Source organism: Delphinus delphis, chromosome 9 (genome assembly GCF_949987515.2).
Source record: "Delphinus delphis chromosome 9, mDelDel1.2, whole genome shotgun sequence".
Taxonomy (NCBI): domain Eukaryota; kingdom Metazoa; phylum Chordata; class Mammalia; order Artiodactyla; family Delphinidae; genus Delphinus; species Delphinus delphis.
Window position 1 is genome coordinate 105,629,032 of NC_082691.1, and position 6,679 is coordinate 105,635,710.

Genomic DNA, 6,679 nt, shown 5'->3' on the forward strand with positions numbered 1-6,679 from the left:
CGCCGCCGCTCCAGATCAGGCGGCCCGGGGATGCGCAAATCACCAAGAGCCCGTCATCAGTTCATTTCTTCTCCCTCAACAAAGTGTCTATGGCACGAGGTGACAGGCCAGGGGAGAAGGTCAGAAAGGGCTCGTCAGCGGGTGTCCCAGATGCATGAACAGAAGCGCTGTGGTTTGGTGCCTGCTGGGTACGGCTGCGGCTCAGGGCTTCTCCTGCTGGGGCCAAGGCAGCCCCCAGTGCCAGGGCCTTCCGGACAGTGATGACGCTCTTCACGCTGTTCTGAGGGGTGTAGAGGGCGGTGCTGGGCCCAGCTCCGGCAGGACTCCAGGCTCCTTAACCCGTTGGCTTCTGGAGGGATTCAGCGGTGGAGGCACAGGTGGAATTCCGGAAAGTGGGGGAAGGGAGGGGCCAGGACGTTTTCCCTCTTGGAGACCCAGGAGGCCTTGGTAGCTGGGGGTCTCCTGCGTGGCCCCCACTGCCTCTGGAGCCCAGGAACCTGTCCCCCTTCTGTCCCTCTGCTTTAGGAACGCGGTGGCTTCAGGGGTAGCACCTCCACCTCCTGAGACCCAGTGCCCTGCATCGTCTCCCTTTGCTTTAATCCTTCGACTGTTCACCTGGTTGGAACCTGGCTCCGTCCCCTCTTAGAGGTCTGGGACTCTGATCTCTTGTGACGCGGTCGATTTGGCTTGACATGGAAGCAAGTCCAGGGACTTGCTTCTCAGAAGAAAGTTTTTCAGGGAATAATGCAAAATACAGGGGCTTAAAAAAGAGAGCAATTGCATTGAAACATACTTATCAAAACATTTGAACCAATGTGTGAGAGTAACATGCACGCCTCTTAGTGCACTGAACGATAAGACCCGTGGGTGCTGGCGCTTCTGAAGGAATGATGTGTGTAAACAACATTGTGAGATCTCTGCAAAGGTGTGCTGCATACTGAGAGGTCTGCAATCATGTGATGTAAGAAGTGCCTGCGTTGTGCTGGTGACAGAGACACAGGGTGAGCTCAGTTAATGGTGGTTCGTTGCCACGTTCATGATTAAAGGGCAAGGGGCTTCCCTGGTGGCGCAGTGCTTAAGAGTCTGCCTGACAATGCAGGGGACATGGGTTCAAACCCTGGTCCGGGAAGATGCCACATGCCGAGGAGCAACTGAGCCCGTGTGCCGCAACTACTGAGCCTGCACTCTAGAGCCCGCGAGCCACAACTACTGAGCCCACATGCCACAACTATTGAGCCCACATGCCGCAACTGCTGAAGCCCGTGTGCCCTAGAGCCTGTGCTCCAAAACAAGAGAAGCCACTGCAATGAGAAGCCCGCACACCACAACGAAGAGTAGTCCCCGCTTGCCGCAACTAGAGAAAGGCCACTCGCAGAAATGAAGACCCAATGTGGCCAAAAAAAAAAAAAATTAAATGGCATGCTAAATGTTAGTTGGAGGTTAGTGAAAATAAAGATATTATTTCCCATCCTAATGCAGGGACTCCTGAATTTTATCCACAGACCTTTTTTCTTTTTATTGGAGTTAATTTACCATGTTGTGCTAGTTTCTGCTGTACAGCAAAGTGAACCAGTTGTACATATACACATATCCACTCTTTTTTAGAGTCTTTTCCCATGTAGGTCATTACAGAGTACTGAGTACAGTTCCCTGTGCTATACGGCAGGTCCTTGTAGTTATCTATTTTATATACGGTAGTGTGTATATGTCAATCCCAATCTCCCAGTTTATCCCTCCTCCCCTTTCCCCACTGGTGACCGTAAGTTTGTTTTCTACATCTGTGCCTCTATTTCTGTTTTGCAGATAAGTTCATTTGTACCATTTTCTCAGGTCCCACACGTAAGCAGTATTATACGATATTTGTCCTTCTCTGTCTGAGTTACTTCGCTCAGTATGACAATCTCTAGGTCCATCCATGTTGCTGCAAATGGCCCACAGACCTCTTGGAGGGTCTGTGAAATCTCAATTCACAGCCCTGTGTCGATGAGACAATCGGCCTTGGAGTTTCAGGTTGAGACTCACTGCCCTTCCCCCAACTGGCCATGTCATTGTTACCCAGGTTTCTGAGTGATCATTGCTTTCCCTTTCCCCCAGATGTCTGGCCACACTGTTGCTTAGCCCTGCCGTGACCCCGTGGAGGGCGGAAGTATGCTGGTCTCCAAGGCTGGGTGCTCTAGAGAGGCACCCGCCTGGATACAGCAGAAACCCACCTTCCAAGACCGCCTTTGGATTAGAAAGGCTGATTTCACTTCCAAAGCCCTTCCGGCCTCTCCTCTTCATGGGGTGGGAATCAGAGCAGATTGGGCTCTCAGAGCAGAACTCCACTTTTAATATTTTAGGGAAATTATAGAAGAATATATTTTCTCATGGGAGACAGTTTCCTGGCCCCAAACAAGCCATTAAGTCGGGGGCGGCTCGAGCAGCCTCCTGTCATAATGGAGTCACGTGCGTGCGTCTCTGGCCTCAGCAGCGTCCCCAGCGGGGTCAGACGGATGCTTTCTCAGGCATCCTGGGCGTAAAGGCCAGGTGCGGAGGCCACAGCCTCCAGTACAGTGGGGGAGACCGCCGCACCCCAGCCTAGGGTCAAGGGGCTGGAATGCTCCTCCGTGGAAAGACCAGAATAAATTCAGGCAGACTGCTGGGGAAAGACAGAAAATAAAATCAGTGAAACCAGCTGTTCAGCTAAATTGGTTTTTCTTCCCCCTTTAATTAAATTGACTGGTCGGGTAAAAAATTAGCAGTGTGACTTGTTACGTGGATCCTACATTCACTGTATGACTCATGGGGTCACGGGGTCCCTCCCTGTAGGTGGTAACTTACTACACACCCTGTGTTATTAGTGTCCCAGGGCTGCTGGAACAAAGCACCACAAACGGTGGCTTAGGTAATGGAAATTTACTGTACCACCACTCTGGAGGCTGGAGGCCCGAGACCAAGGTGTTGGCAGGGTGGGTTCCTGCTGAGGCCGCGAGGGAGAACCGGTCCCAGGCCTCGCCCCAGCTCCGCTGGCTTCTGCCATCTTCGGCGTCCCTGGGCCCCTAGGAGCATCACCCCCATCTTCACGGGGGGGTGCCCGTGTGCACCTATCTCTGTGTCCAGATTTCCCCCTTTTATGGGGGTGCACCATAATGACTACATCTTAACTTGATCGTATCTGCAAAGACCCTATTTTCTTTTTTTTTTTTTTTGATGTGGACCTTTTTAAAAGTCTTTATTGAATTTTGTTACAATATTGCTTCTGTTTTATGTTTCTGGGTTTTTTTTTTCTGGCCCTGAGACATGTGGGGTCTTAGCTCCCCAGCCAGGGATTGAACCCACACCCCCTGCATTGGAAGGCAAAGTTTTGGGACCACCAGGGAAGTCCCAAAGACCCTATTTTCGAGTGAGGCTGCCTTCTCAGGTACAGGGGTAGGACTCCAACGTGTGAATTGGGGGGGATGTAATTCAACTGATAAAACACATGATGTTATGAAATTGGAAGCTTCTCAAAGCAGGAACCCGGCGTCCTGCTCTCTCTTATTTCTCAGATACGTGGTGATATCACTAAAACCGGGTGAGCCAAATTCACGCCGGCCTCAGGCCCACACTCAGGTCAGCCCAGGATGGGAAGAGGGCAGCGACAGAAAACGCCTCACCTGGAGATGGGCTCCGTCCGCGGGCTGGGGGCAGGGGCAGTAAACCAGCAGTGCTGAAACTCCCGGCAGGTCGGGCACACCGTTTATCACCGCATGTGGTTGATTAATACCGTCAGCTGATGTTCACACGGGTTGCATTGCCGCCGGAGCAGCAGGGGTTTCTGCTCCCATGTGGAAAGGGGCCGACCCAGGACTCGGAATCTCCTCCTCTGTGGAACACACCTCGGGTGGCCCTTCAGTGGAGGTACAGGAGAAGCCGATCGGGGGTGGACTCTTCTACCTCTCACTGTGAGCTTTGGGGGACAGTCCCGTGTAAGCAGAGGTATGATGGAGCAGAAAGAACCCGGGAAGCTAGAAAAGCGCCTCCCGGGCTCAGCTCTGCTCCCGTGTCTGTGGCCTGTCCTTTACCCACCTTGGGCCCCAGTGTCCCCACCTGTTCAAGGTAGGCCCTGAGCTCACTGGGGCTCTTCCGTGATCTTCCACCTGTCCGGGCGTACCACGCCATTCTGATCCACGGGAGGTGTCGGCCCAGCCCAGGACTCCCAATGCATTTGCCTTAATAAGGGGTTGTCTGGTTACATGGAACAGACACCCCTCAACCTAGCTGGATTAGATGGGCTTTGCTGGAAGGAGACCCAGGCCACCCCGTGGATGCCCAAGGCGGAAGCAGGACAGCTGGGCCGAATGAATTGCAGAATTGGGCTGTCCAAGACAAGGCTCGTCCCTGTCACGTGGGGACACACGCACACGTGCACACACGCAGGCACACATGCCTTTGGCCACCTCAGCGTTGACCCGTCCGGCTCTCTTGACCTTCCGTTCAAGTACCCACCGCTGCTGCTGACCCCTGGTCTCTCAGTTAAAATTCTCTAGAAAGAGAGGAGAAATTGACTGACTTTTGGTCAGTGTGGGTTGCTTCTCCCTGGGTTAGCTGTTGGTCCTTGGTGTTATCAGCTGTGGAAGGAATTTAGAAGAGAGGAAATTGCAAAGGAAAGGACAGAGGCCGGGGCCGGGGCAGATTCTCCAGGAAGGGGTGTGGGTGGGCAGCCAAGACAACCAGGGGGTTTGCGTTTCCTTTATTTTCAATTAATTTTTATTGGAGGTTAGTTGATTCACAATGTCGTGTTAGTTTCTGCTGTACAGCAAACGTATACATATACAGGGATCCCCTCTTTTTTAGAGTGGGTACATGCATCCACTTTTTCTGTTGCAGTGCTCAAGAATGTGTATTGATTGACTGAACAAACAAAGCCATGGCAGTGGCCTGAGTGATTGCAGTCCACGCTGCTGTGGTTTGCTGCCACCACCCAAGTCCACGCTGCTGGCAGGGGTCCCCCATGCTGAGTCATGGGGGGGCTCCCCCTCCCCCGGGGGAGCCGGTGGGACCCAGTCCCCTGTCTCCCCAGCCCCTGTGCCTGGGCCCGCATGTCATCTTCCCACACACTCGCTGAGCCCTGAGGTGGCGGCACAGTGCTGAAGGGACGGGTCAGGCGCGTGCACAGGACGGTGTCGCGATGGCCATGGGAGCTCCGGCCGGCCCGTCCCCGCTCCCGACCTCGGCTGTGATTCCGGGGCCCGTCTCTTTTGCTTCCTGCGGTTTTCGCCTTCTAGTCACCCCATGAACTATCTGATGTATTCCCAATAAATTCCTTTTTTGCTTAAGTTAAGGCTCCTGTAGCCAAGACCCCTGAATAATTGGCATTTAGTATCGAATAGATGGCTGTTGAGTGAGTGACTTAATGGTGGCCATGGGTTGCAGAAGAAAGTTTGCTGTGGTTTCAAGGCGCACCGATTGCCCCTGACGGCTGTTCCCCGAGCCCTGTGGGTGCCCTTGGGCAGGGCCCGCTGGCTGCCTTGGGAACCATGCAGCCTGCTGTCTTTGTAGGTCAAGGGCGGGGCATGCTCAGGACCACGTCTTGTGGTCAGCAGCCCCACACCCTGCTTTTACCTGTCCCCACCTGTCCCATACAGTCAATGATTAGGTCACATAACTTAAATATTTATCGAGCGCATATCTCATGCCGAGCAAAGATGGGGAGCCCTTGACCCGAGATGCCACTAAAACAGGGCGGTGACGAACCTCCCCATGAAGGCGTCTTGCACATGTTTACAAGGACGATTACAGAGGAATTCTTGGGTCAGAGGGTATGTTCATTTGAAATTTGGAGAGATGACGCTAAATTGCCCACCCCGGGACTGTGTCAGTTCACCCTCGCACCCAGCTTCCCACTCCCACCCCCCCACTGCATCTTTGCCGGTCAGCTGGGTGGGAAATCGTGTTCCAGTTGAGTCCTCGTTTGCACTGATGTTTTTATCATCAGTGAGGAAGGAGATCTTTCCATATATATAAAACCGTTTGCATTTCCTTAGGCAAGTTATAAACCACTTGCTTGTCGGCTTCTTCGTCATGAGATGGTGATGATCGCGAGAATCCCGGGTTGCCGCGAGAATTTCGCCAGGTGTGCTCCGTAACAGACGCTCCAGCATCTCCCGTTACCCAGTGGTCTCTCCCCAGGGCACCAGATTCGACTGCACGAAACAGTCACAGAAAAAAACAGCAAGAAGTTATAGAATTTTGTCAAATATGCTCAAAAATTTAAATTTTTGTTACATATGTCCCACACAGTCTTGAAAACCCAACCCCTCTTAGTCAAACAAATCCCGGTCCACTGCAGTGAGCCAAGGCCCATTTGCTTCCGGGACATCAAGGCTGTTGATGGACTAACTGACCGTTCGCCAGGAGGTCCTCTGGTGGTTGGAAAGGAAGGCCCTTCCGCCCTCGGGAACCCCGTGGTCACTGCCTTCTTTCGCGGTTCCCACCTGGGCACCGTCACCACCCCTGCCTCCCCCTGGCCCAAGACAGCACTCCTGGGGGGTCCCTGCCTTCCAAGCAGTCACTTTCAGAACGCTACCGTCCCTCTGCAGAGCACCCCCACGGCCCGCTCACTCCTCCTGGAACCGCCTTTCTTTCTTTCTCTGCGCTCTCCCACTCCAGCTGAAGCTCCCCACTGACGCCCAGCGGTTTCATATAAAACAGAGGAGCC